Raw genomic sequence first — 12,752 nt, forward strand, 5'->3', positions numbered from 1 at the left:
CAGGATCACCTAGCCATCAGGGAAATGCAAATAAAAACCACAATGAGATTTTACCTCAAGCTAGTTAGAGTGGCTATAACTCAAAAATTTTAAAAAATGCAGTGAGGATGGGAGAAAAACATACATTAATGAACTGTTGTTGGCAATGTAAATAAATATAACTGTTATCAAAGAGTGTACAGACAATCCTCAGAAATCTGGAAATAGATATACCAATGAACAAGCCATCCTACTCCTGGGAGTTTACTCAAAGGGAATGAAATCAGCCAATGAAAGGGGTTTGATGCCCCCAGGTTTATAGAAGCTAAATTAGCAATGGCTAAGATATGGAATCAATGCAGATGTCCATCAACCAATAACTGGATAAATAAAATGTGGTAGATATACATTACAGAATAATACTCAGCCATAAAAAAGACTGAAACCCTATCTTTTGCAACACAATGAAAATTTGGGAAGTAATCAATGATGAGAGCATAAAGAAAAAGATCTCTTAGAATGTGGTAACATGTTTGTAACTAGACTGAGGGGAAAGAGGTATTGACGAAAGGTATGAAAAAGATAGTCGTATGGGATGTAACACACACGGAAAATTAAACAGACTAGGAGAGAATAGTCCAAGACTTAAGAGAAAAAAAAAACTCAGCTCAGAATACTGTACCCTACAAAGCTCTCATTTTGAATGAAGGTGAAAGAAACACCTTCCATAACAAACAGAGATTGAAAGAATTTGTCACCACTCATCTTACAAAAGATGCCTACAAAAGCCTTGCAAAAGATGCTTAAGGATGTGTTACACATAGGAACAAAGAAAGATAGTCATCGTTAGGCAAGAATGTGAAGGCAGAAAATCTGCCAATAAAAACAAAGGAAATGCAATGTAAAAAATAGGAACATTTATGGAAAAATGGTAGGGGCAAGTCATTATCAATAGTAACCATGAATTTAAGTGGTGTTAACTCTCCAGTTTAGATACACATTGGCTGAATGGATTAAAAAATAATACCCATCTATTTGCTGCCTACAGGAAACATACCTCACCAACAAAGATACACACAGACAAAAAGTAAAAGGAAGAAAAGTATATCCCATGTTAACAAGGCAAAGAAGCACAGGTGTAGCCATCCTAATACTGGAAAAATACACTTTAACACAAAAACTATTAAAAGTGACAAAGAAAGGCACTATGTAATGATTAAAGGATCAATTCAACAGGAAGATATGACTATAGTATCCAAGTACAGGGTGTATCAGCTATTTAAAATAAATATGAATTAATATTAATAAAGAGACATAGACTTGAATACAGTACTAATGTATGATTTCAATACCTGTCAATACCTGTCTATAATCAATGCACAGATCAACTAGACAAAATCAACAAAACCAACAGTGCTAATTGATACTATGTTCCACATGGACCTAATTGATATCTACAGAACTGTTCAATCCACAGTTGCACAATACACATTCTTTCCATCAGTGTGTGGAACTTCCTCTAAAATATATTTGCATGTTTGGTTATAAAGCAAGTCTCAGCAAATTAAAAAATCATACCATGCGTGTTCTCTGATCACAATGGTTGGTTGTAGCAGGGGGCAATCTTTCCTCTGAGCACCCTGCAGAGATGGAGAAGCCATCTGTGTCTGTGTGTGCAGCACCTCAGGAAGCTTTGTGCAGATTTCAGAAAGGAGAAGCAGTAGTTACCCTTGCTGAGGGACTTCGAGGTGGTGGGACTCATTGCTCCCTGTCACTCATGGTAGTCCCATGAGGAGTCTTTTGTGAAGCAACTGGAAGTACACAGAACATTCAAGAGTGCTTCCAGGAGGCAGTGGGCACAGGAAGAAGGAGCACTAAGGACCCTGAGCCCAGATAAGGATGCATTGACAATAGGACCACAACTGAAAGCCATGATATCATATTTGGGAAGCAATGGTTTCTTTGGGCAGGATACAAATTCTCAGGGTTTACTCTGAGTTCCTTTATCTGTGGTGTGGCTCCCTCAGGTTAGACATTTTTGAGACTTCTATTCACATATCATGGGATTCAATCCAACATCCAAGCATACTTCAAAAATTTCATGGAAAATGGAACTAAAAATAAGTATTGGCACAAAAATACTTGATTTTTACATACTTTTATTTATTGAAAGTCAGATTTATGGAGAGAGAGAGAGAGATCATTGATCTGCTGGTTCACTCCCTAGATGGACTCAACAGCCAAGGCTCAGCCAGGCTGAAATCAGGAGCCAGAACTTCACTGGGTTCTCCCACCTGGGTGGAAGGGATTCACACACTTGGGCCATCTTCCACTGCTTTTCTGAGGACATGATCAGGGAGCTGGATCAGAAGTGTAACAGCCAGGATGTGAACTGGTGCCCATATGGAATGCCAGTGTTGCAGGTAGTAGCTTTACTTACTATACCACAAGGTGGTCTTGCAAAAAAAAAAGTTTGGAATCATTTTTTTTCAATCATACACATTTTCATAAATTTTTTGAAGATCGTTCATAGGCATGGGTTTTGAAAACCTTTGGCAGCTACATAAATTTATCTTTTAATTCCATTTTCCATGAGATGTGTGAAGTACCTTCCTATTTTGTTTTTAATTCTTCTAGACCAGTGATGCAAGACACAAGTAGAAGGCAACAAGCAAAGAGAATAAACTCTTTCAAATGGAAAAACATGGCAAAGTTGTAGCATATTTTAAAATCTAAATTGCTCCAAAGAAGACTTTAGTTGTGTACATTTTTGTGTTAATTTTATATGAATGCAGCTTTTGAGAGCCAAAGGGATTTCAAAATGTTAATGGAAAATGGAATTAAAACATGTTTATTTTGGTGCAAAATTTTTTGAAATCCATAGATATATGGGTTTTTAAAAGTTCATGAAAAAATGCATATGATAAAAGAACTGTGTGTGGATTTCCAAAGATTTTTTGCATCAAAAATAAAGTTAAAATCTAATTCCATTTTCCTAAAAACATGACTTTTTGGAACACCCTTGTATTTCAAGTTCTTGGGTGAATCTTTTAGGGTAAGGAGTTATGAAGTTTCATGTTGTGTCTAAAATCATTTTCTTAAAGTTATGAGAAGTTTGAATTCATAGGAAGGAATGAGCCTAGTCTCAGAGGTCCTGTGGGATGTCGAATCCAAAGAAGGCAGATGGCAGTCAGGGAGTTTTCTTTGAATTAATAGGAAGGGTACATGTGGACAGCTGAAGTCACTGCCTATCCCAGATGTGCACTGGTTACCAGATGAAAAGATCAAGCAAAATAGTTGGTTCTGCTTACTTGGTGAATATTTCTGTTCCATCTACATAAAAACCCACAGGCACAGACATCATCAGCATCATTCTACAGGTGCTCCGAGCTGCATTAAAGTGTCAAAGCCCATATTCCTGATATCAGATTATGGGGTGCCATACAATATCACTATGTGCTTATTAATAAATTCCCAACATTAATAAGCCTGTGTGGGGCCAGTGCTGTGGCACAGTGGGTTAATGCCCTGGCCTGGGGTGCTGGCATCCCATGTGGGCGCCGGTTCAAGACCTGGCTACTTCACTTCCGATCTGGCTCTTTGCTATGGTCTGGGAAAGCAGTAGAGGGTCCTTGGGCCCCTGCACCTGCGTGAGAGACTCAGAAGAGGCTCCTGTCTTCAGATTGGCGCAGCTCCAGCTGTTGCGGCCAATTGGAGAGTGAACCATCAGATGGAGGACCTCTCTCTCTCTGCCTCTCCTTCCCTCTGTGTAACTCTGCCTTTCAAATAAATAAATACATCTTTAAAAAAATAAGCCTGTGTGGGTTTTGCCTAATATTCAGAGAAGAATTCTGACTACCAGCATAAATGAATGAGGCAGCATGATATGTTTTTAGACTTTTATTCAGTGGGAGAAATACATAGGAGAGTGAGGGCCCTATCTAAAAGAGAGAAATCTGGGTCCATACTGAGTATCAGGAGCCTGCCGCATGGCGGAGCATGTAGGCATTGGGCAGGTGGCTCAAATGCCATATGCCCTGGAGGCACAGGGGCAGCACAGGCTGCAATGGTAAAAGGCCAACAAGAATGGAAAAGGGCAAATGGGCTGGCACGCCATGTCCCAGGCTTTTAATTCACTTCCAAAGGGGAGTGGTTAATTTACCTGATTAGCCAGTGGGCACACAGGTGTAGCGAGGTAGGGGCATGCACCAGTTCACAAACCTGATCAATGTTATCCTGTATGCCTACCTACATCATCCCCAACTCAGGTTGTTCCAGGCCTCATCATTTGCCTATACCTGGAAAAGCCCAGCTGCCCCAGCCCTTGTCATGCTCTGTGGTAAAGCTGTTGGTCCTGGCCCCCTCAGGAGTACTCACTCTGGGGCTGGGTCTCTTGGTGGGGCTTTCCCACTTCTGTAACTTCCTTGCTCAGCAGTACTGCGGGAGCCTCTTCAAGCACAAAGCCTGGTAGACATGGGTTGCACTAACATTTTTTGCTTCCAGGCTCTGCTCCTAATAGGACCCCTTTGTGATGCTTCTGACTCCCAGAAAAGCTGGGGAACCCAGGAGCCAAAAGATCAGGTTCTTTGAGTTGAGCCTCTGTTGCTTTGTCAGCTGGCTTTTCTTGCCAGAAATCCAGTAGGCAGTCACTGCTGTACAGGACAAAGCAGGACATCATTGGAACCTTAAATCACCCTGTTCCTCTCAGGCCCTGTAAGAGGTGTAGGTTGGGAGCTGAAAGGTGGAGTAATGGTTACCCCAGGTGCTTGAAAGGGAGGTGGTGGAGAGAGGACTGAAAATAAAGATGCTGCCTTGTACTGTGTACAAGTACAACTGCATTTGTACCTTGTACACTTCCATTTTCATTTGCTCCTTGGGTAGTAGACACAGAAAAACACCACCTTCATGCATACACACAACTACTGAACTTAGAAACTGTGAGTACAATGCACCCTTTTAGTAATATCAATCTGTTTGCTTACTTATCTGTCACAGCCAATAAACCCCAGCAACAGGGAAGCTGCCAATGTACACTGTAGGAGGCAATAGGTGATTACTCAAGTACTTGACACCCACCTGAAAGACCTGGATTGAGTTATGGGCTTTTAGCTTTAACCTGGTCCCAGCCCTGGCTGTTCCAGGCATTTGGGGAGTGAACCAGGGGGTGAGATTGTTATGCCCAGTCCGATTATCCCCAAAGACCACCAAGGAGCCAACACCACTGTAAGACACACCAGAGTTTTATTGCAAGCTCAGGCCTGGACTCCCAACCATCACCGATGCAGCGGATCAGAATTGAGAGCCTGGACTCTTCAGTTAATATGGTTTTTATAGGGTTTTCAGAGACATTGTACACCATTACATTATACATTATAGCACCATTCAGCAAATTATCTCATTCTGCAGGAAATTCAAAGAGCATCTCTTAAAATTGATTAATGTATCTAGCAGTGGTATTGGACCTAGTAAAAGTGGTTGGATGGCTTTGAGGTTGATGCTTTTTAAATGATTGGCTAAAGTATAGGGTCCAGGCTGCTAGGGTGCATGTGCCAAACTGCAGGGTTTCAGGATGTTATCAATCACCTTAACTGCCTGAAAAGACACCTGGATTTTTAGGTATTGCCCTGCTATCTGCTGATTGGCTGTTGCTAGGGGGGGTTTATCACAAGGGGATTTTATTTTTCTTCTTTCAGGAGCTTTTGGCTTAGGGTTCAGGGCCCAACAGGCCCAAGTTACACGACGGAGGCCTAATCTAAAAGCTGCACCTTGGTCCAGTCCCAATTTTTCTCAAGATCTCTCTCTCTCTCTCTCTCCCTCTCTCTCTCACTGTCTTCCAAAAAAAAAAAAAAACCCAAATTAAAAGGGATTCTGATATTCCACAACTTTGCCATTAATTGGTGTTTCATTTAAAAGCAAATTACTGGGGTTGGTGTTGTGGCTCTCTGCCATGCTGGCATCCAATGTGGGTGGCTGGTTGACTTCTGATCCAGCTCCCTGCTAAAATAATTGGGAGACAGCTGAAGAGGGCCCAAGTGCTTGGGCTCCTGGCTCCCACATGGGAGACCCAGATGGGGTTCTTCAACTCTGGCTTCAGCCTGAGTCAGCCTCTTCTGCTGTGGCCAATCTCTCACTATAACTCTGCCTTTCTTTTTTTAAGATTCTTATTTATTTTACTTGAAAGTCAGAGTTACACACACAGAGAAGGAGAGGCAGAGAGAGAGGTCTTCTACCCACGGGTTCACTCCCCAATTGGTCGCAACAGCCAGAGCTGCAGAGATCTGAAGCTAGGAGTTTCTTTCAGTTCTCCAACACAGATGCAGGGCCCCAAGGGCTTTGGCCATCTTCTACTACTTTCCCAGGCCATAGCAGAGAGCTGGATAGGAAATGGAGCAGCCAGGACTCGAACCAGCTGTCATATGGGATGTTGGCACTGCAAGTGGTGGCTTTATCTGCTAGGCCACAGTGCTGGCCCCTCTGCCTTTCAAATAAACAAATCTTAAAAAATTGAATTGTCAATCTAATATTTCTGGAATGGCACATCTGTGTGGCACAGTTTGTGTTTCCCTTAGTGGTATTCATTTGTTCTCTACTTGATACAATATCCATTCATGTCTCTGTCTATTTGCTTGAGGGCTTCTTTGTCATTTTCTTAACTGTTTGGAGGAATTCTTTGTTGGGTACATGCACTGAAAACATGATCTCTCAGTTGCAGGTTTCTATTTTCACTCTCCTTCTCTGGGATCTTTGATTAAATAGTTCTCAATGTAGTGAAAGTTACATGGGCAAGGTGGGAGCTCATGAGTGGACAAAGGAGCTGAGAAGTTGCCAGCTGCTTCCTTGCTGTAGGCATACACAGCTAAAATACCACCCCTTCCATGCTGACTCAGCACCTCCACTTTCCCATGATGTAACTGAGCCTCACTCCTCCAGCAGACAGAAGACATTTAGAAGATCACCACGTGCAGACATGGGGAAACCTTTCCAAAGGTCACCATGTACACCCCATGCCATCCAAACTCCCCCTGATTTGTACATTCATTAAGGGGAGACTGAATTTGGGTGAGAACAGTTCTCCCCAGAGAGGTTGCTCACAATCACCTTTGAGGATGTGCTGTCTCTTTAAATAAGTCCTCCTCTCACTCTTGAACTTTATCTGTATCTCTGAATTCATCTCTACTGAGATAAGTGCTTGGAAAAAAATTCAGCTTTTTTTCTCAGGCCAGCGAAAAGCAGTCAGAGATGAAGATGACTGAAGTACTTAGGCTCCTACATCAATATGCAAGACCTGGATGGAGTTTCTGGCTCTTGCATTTGGCCTGGCCCAATCCTGGTGATTGAGCCATTGTGACCATCTGGGAAGTGAACCAACAGATGGAAGATATCTCTCTCTCTCTCTCTCTCTCTCTCTCTCTCTGTGTGTGTGTGTGTGTGTGTGTGTGAGTGTGTGTGTGTAACTCTCACTTTCAAATGAGTCTTTTGGTTTTTTTTAAAGAAGATATTAGTTCAACAAGTACTCTCCTTCAATACAGAAATATATGCCCCTGGAAGTCAGGGAGATTTTTGTAAGCTATAATTCCTTAGGTGGAACAAAGTTTTTTTAAAGATTTATTTATTTATTTGAAGGGCAGAGTTACAGAGATGCAGAGACAGAGAGAGAATCTTCTATCCACTGGTTCACTCTCCAAATGGCCACAATGGCTGGAGCTGAGCCGATCTGAAGCCAGGAGCCAGGAACTCCTTCCTCATCTCCCCTGGTGGGTGCAGGGGCCCAAGCATTTGGCACATCTTCCACCACTTTCCCAGGCACATTAGCAGGGAGCTGGGTTGGAAGTGGAGCAGCTTGGACTCAAACCCATATGGACATCACAAACCAGACACTACAAAGTGTATTCTCTTAAACCATCTTTCAACAGGGATAGGAGAAATCAAATTGTATCCTACTGTGACACCAAAAGTGATGCCTGTTCACAGTACTACCTTTCCCTTTCCCTCTCCCTTTAAAGTGGACAGGAAGACAGGAAAAATAGATTTTTTTCCTTTAGTCTAAAAGTTATATGACTTCCAAGAATGCTTGGGTTGCTATTGTTTTGAAGTTTGGCTGCCTAAACACTTCCTTTGCTCCTCAAAGACTCACTTAGGTTTTCCTCAAAGCTCACAAGTTCTCAGGTGTGAAGAAGTCAGCAAGTTAATATTTGGCATCAGTCAGTCTCTCAGCTTCTGGAAAGATCTTGGAAACTAAGAATCATCTCCCACAATTCTCCCAGTACCTATGTCTGATGCAGAGTTGTGCTACAGGCTGGGGAGGAAGGGGAGGCAAGAGCAGAGGCAGGTGATTTCTAGAATGTCCTCTGGGCTCCTTGTGCTCCATGGCCTTCCCCCTCCTGGCTACCTGTCTGTGGCAGCCTCCTGTCCCCCTCTGCTGGGGATCCCTCTCACCTCCTCCTGACTTTCTCTTTCCTTTCTGTGACACTCAGCATCTCAGTGCTCTTCTGCTTTGACTGAGAGTCCAAGGTCTAAGCAGGAGACAGAAACCACACCTGTGATTTTAACAGAGAACTTAATGAAAGAATTGCTGGAGTAGAGGTTTGGTGCAGCAGTTTAAGCCATTGCTCAAGACACCTGCATTTTACTCCAGAATGCCTGGGTTCCAGTCCCAGCACCACTTCTGATTCCAGCTCCCTGCTAATTGCACTCCAGAAGGCAGCAGGTGATGGCTCAAGTACCTGGGTTCCTGATACCCACTCTGGAGACCTGGATTGAGTTCTGGCTCCTGGCTTTGACCTGGCTCATCATTTGGGGAGGGGACAAGTGGATTGGGCAATCAGTCTGTCTCTGTCTTGCCTTCAAATATTAATTCACTGATTAAAAAATGTAAGCCTTTCCAACAAGAGCAAAGTTATTAGCTAGTAAGCAGGAGTGGCATAGCATACAGGAAGATGTCCCAGAGTAGGGGCCAGTGCAGTGATATAGCTGGTAAAGCTGTTGTCTGCAGTGTGGGCATGCCGTATGGGCTCCAGTTTGAGTCCTGGATGCCCTATGTCCAATCCAGCTCTCTTTTAAGACCCAGGAAAACAGTGGCAGATGGCCCAAGTCCTTGGAATCATGCACTCATCTTGGAGACCTGGAAGAAGTGCCAGGCTCTTGGTTTCAGATCAGCTCAGGTCTGGCCATTGTAGCCATTTGGGGAATGAACCAGTGGGTGGGAGACTTCTCTCTGTGTCTCTTCCTCTGCCTCTCTTTAACTCTGCTTTCAGATACATAAATAAACCTTTTTTAAAAAAAGATACCCCAGAGTAGCCAATGCAGGGAACAGCCTTGCTGGAAAGCAAGCTAGAAGGAACCAGTGTCTTCTTCCTCTTCCAGCCCTGCGGTTTCCCCACCTCCACCTCTTCTGTGTGGAGCCTCACACCGAGCAGATGGCCAAGGAGCTGGTGATGCTTGCAAGGGTGGCCCCAGCTTTACAGAGCAGAGTACAGAAGGCATGGAGCAATGAGGTGGCAGCTGGGTAACTGGGCCCCTCTCACCACCAGCAGGTGCTCCTGCGACTGGGTCATGCGACCAGCCAGCAGCTATGGTGCTAAATCTCAGCCCCACAAAATTCCTCATGCCACCACCAGAGAGAAAGAAACTTCCACAATCTGAGTTGCGATTGAAAATACAAAGTCTCTTCTGTCCTGCCCACCATTCTGCCATGACTACCAGATCTGGCTTCCCTCAAGATGGTTTTCTCCTCCTAGTGTTAGAATGCCTGACTGTATCCTAGAAATGATTTCCCCCACCCTTTCTGCTCTGCCCCTACCTCCATAACAGACTTCCTGATGGGAGGGCCTTCTACCCTCTACCTGTTGTTCCTTCCTCTCCACAAGCCTTGCATCTTGTCTTTGTATTTTGTAATTCACATGTGCTTGGGTCAAGGGCATGTTTCAAATTGGATCGACAATAAGAGTCTTCACCTTAGAAAAGCATACGCAGATGCTGCTTTTGTACACAGTCCCTGTGATTCCTTGACACCCTCCACATCCTGGCTGTGGACCCTCCAGGGGCCAGCTATCTGGAGGGCATGGTCACTCTTGATCCAGACATCAAGATCCAAAAGTTCCCTGTCTTAATACAGCTGGCCCTGGATCACCAGCTACTGTGGAGGTTGGCTCATTCTTTGACAATGCTTTGTGTTCCTTAGATTGTTTCTTTATTATGCCAGAAATTGGTGGCTTTCACTTATTTAAGAATTGTTTCTTTGAGAGGCACAGAGAAAGACAGGAAACACACACAGATAGACTTGAGAGATCTCCCTTGCACTGCTTACTCTCCAAATGCCCACAATTGCTGGGGCTGGGCAGGGGCCAGAGCCAGAAACTGGCAATGCAATCTAGGTCAGCCATGTGGCTGACATGCACCCAACCACTTGAGTGACTACTGCATCTTACCAGGGTACACATTAGCAAGAAGCTAGGATAGGTGGCAGAGTCAGGACTTGAACCCAGGTCCACTAATATTGGGGGTAGATATTTTAACCTGTTAGGAAGAACACCCAGCCTGGGTGGCTTTCACTGACCTATACATTCACGCATTGACATTTCAGTTCTCCAACTCTCATAAACACCGTGCGGAGGAATTATGTCTCTCCCTCTTTTCCTTTCTATGCATCACAGAGTATTTGCACTTAAAACTTTATTTATGTATGTATTTATTTATTTGAAGAGCAGAGTTACAGAGGGAGTGAGAGAGAGACTGAGAAAAAAGAGAGGGGAACTTAGAGGGAAAAGAGAGAGAGAGATATCTTCCATCTACTGGTTCACTCCTTAAATGGCCTCAGTGGCCCAAGATGGACTGATCTGAAGCCAGGAGCTTCTTCCTGGTCTCCCACATGGATGAAGGGGCCCATGAATTTGGGCCATCTTCAGCTGCTTTCCCAGGTGCATTAGCAGAGAGCTGGATCAGAAGTGGGGCAGCTGGAAATCAAATTGGCATCCATATGGGATGCTGGCACTGCAGGCAGTGGTTTTACCTGCTAAGCCACAGTACCACCCCCCTAGTATCTGCCTTCCTAATACAATGCAAAAAATGGATTGGGAGAGAGTATGGAGGGAGCTAACTGCTCTAGCCTAGGGAGAAGATAGTTTAAAACATGTGGAGATAGTGTGGTCTCAGGGAAGATTTAGAGGGGGGAAATGGCAGAGGAAACTCTACCACAATTAGAGGGACATGGTAGACATATCTGGAGGGTGTGGTCACCCATGACTCAGGACTCCAAGAGCCGAGAGCCTACACACCAGAGCTGGAAAATGAGATGAGATGGGACTGCTGTAGCCTTGGCCACTGGTGAAAAAGCAAGGAGAGCTTAGAGGGAATGAGGCTTGAAGCCCCATGGGAGAAAGTGTAGCAGCCAAACTAGAGGAGAGAAAAATAATAAAAAATAACGGTATGGACACAGTTCTCTCTCTCCAATCACCTTACAAAGGCATACAAACCAATAGAGCAGGTGCCATTTTGGAAATACATACCAGCTGCGCCAGCTAGTGTCTGCTCCTGGCAATCAGCCAAGTGGAGACTCCTGACTCTAGTAGGGAGAAATAACAGGCAGCTAGGAGCCTGTGACTGTGTGAAGCTTCTGAACTGGGACTGTGAAAAAAACAGGGTGTGTGGGAGGACTCACAGTGTGGGTGGTACTTTGAGCAGTCTCAGTGGGAGATGCCACAAGCTCTGGTGGTCCTGGATACCTGGTGAGACAAAGTGCTGGGGAATTGGAACTTATACTGCGAACTGCATGGATGCTTTGTGTGGTCCTTGGGACAGAGCAGACAAATATTATACCAACTAGGGCTAGTGCTCAGGCACTGGTCTCTATGGAGAAGAGCTCAGCTGAGCAGAATATACATCCCTTCTAATTAAAAGGAGATAAAAGATTTATGACACCAAACCTGGGTGTGTCACCTTAGGCATACCTTAACCTTGGAGAACTGAACAGAGCTCTCTGGTCACACACTCTACAAGCCTCTAGAGATTCACTAAAAGCAGACAGTCCACTTATCTACAGAGTTATAGTAAAACAATAAAAGCTGCCACATCGGATAAAATAAAAGAAGAAGAAATCAATGAATATTCCCACAAATTCTGAACAACAAATGCAACAATCCAAGAAACAAGAATAAGAAAGACAGCAATACATTCACAAAGAACAGAACAATTCAATCCTACATATGAAGATAATGAGATAGAAGAAATACAAGAAATGGAACTCAAAAAATTGATCATAAGATTACATAGAAATAATCAAAATCAAACAAACTACTAAAATCCATACAGGACATGGAAGAAAATCTCTCGCATGAAATTGAAATCTTAACATGGAAAAAAAATTAACAATTCAATAGAACATGAAAGGGAGAGAACCATCCAACTTGGGAAGCAGGATACACAGCAGACTCATAGAATGGCAGATGTCCTAAACAGTCCTCTGGCCTCAGAATTAGCCCTTAAGGCATTTGGATCTGGAAGAAGAGCACATGAGCGTATTTAACGCATGGAAAGCCAAGACACTCTGGCAAAAAAAAAAAAAAAAAAAAAAAAAAACCACAAAACCCTAAATGAAAGAAGGAGGTAACTTTCTCTGAAGGGAGGAGAGAACTTCCACTTTGACTACAACCTTGTCTTTGACTACAACCTTGTCTAAATAAGATTGGAGTCGGTGAACTCAAAAGGCTTGCATAGCCTTGGCAACTCATGATAAGAGCCTAGGGTGATTACTGATGCCATAAACAAGAGTGTGGATT

General features: G+C 43.7%; 1 long non-coding RNA gene across 1 annotated transcript; it reads right to left on the reverse strand.

Moving 5' to 3' along the window:
* Positions 1–8,415: 8,415 nt before the first annotated feature.
* LOC138845072 (uncharacterized) lies at positions 8,416–11,786 on the reverse strand. The gene is made up of 2 exons (XR_011381798.1): positions 11,484–11,786; positions 8,416–8,516 (listed from the first exon to the last, which is right to left on the reverse strand). It is a non-coding gene; the product is annotated as an uncharacterized lncRNA (long non-coding RNA).
* Between the last annotated feature and the right edge of the window lie 966 nt (positions 11,787–12,752).

Source organism: Oryctolagus cuniculus, chromosome 13 (assembly GCF_964237555.1).
Source record: "Oryctolagus cuniculus chromosome 13, mOryCun1.1, whole genome shotgun sequence".
NCBI lineage: Eukaryota > Metazoa > Chordata > Mammalia > Lagomorpha > Leporidae > Oryctolagus > Oryctolagus cuniculus.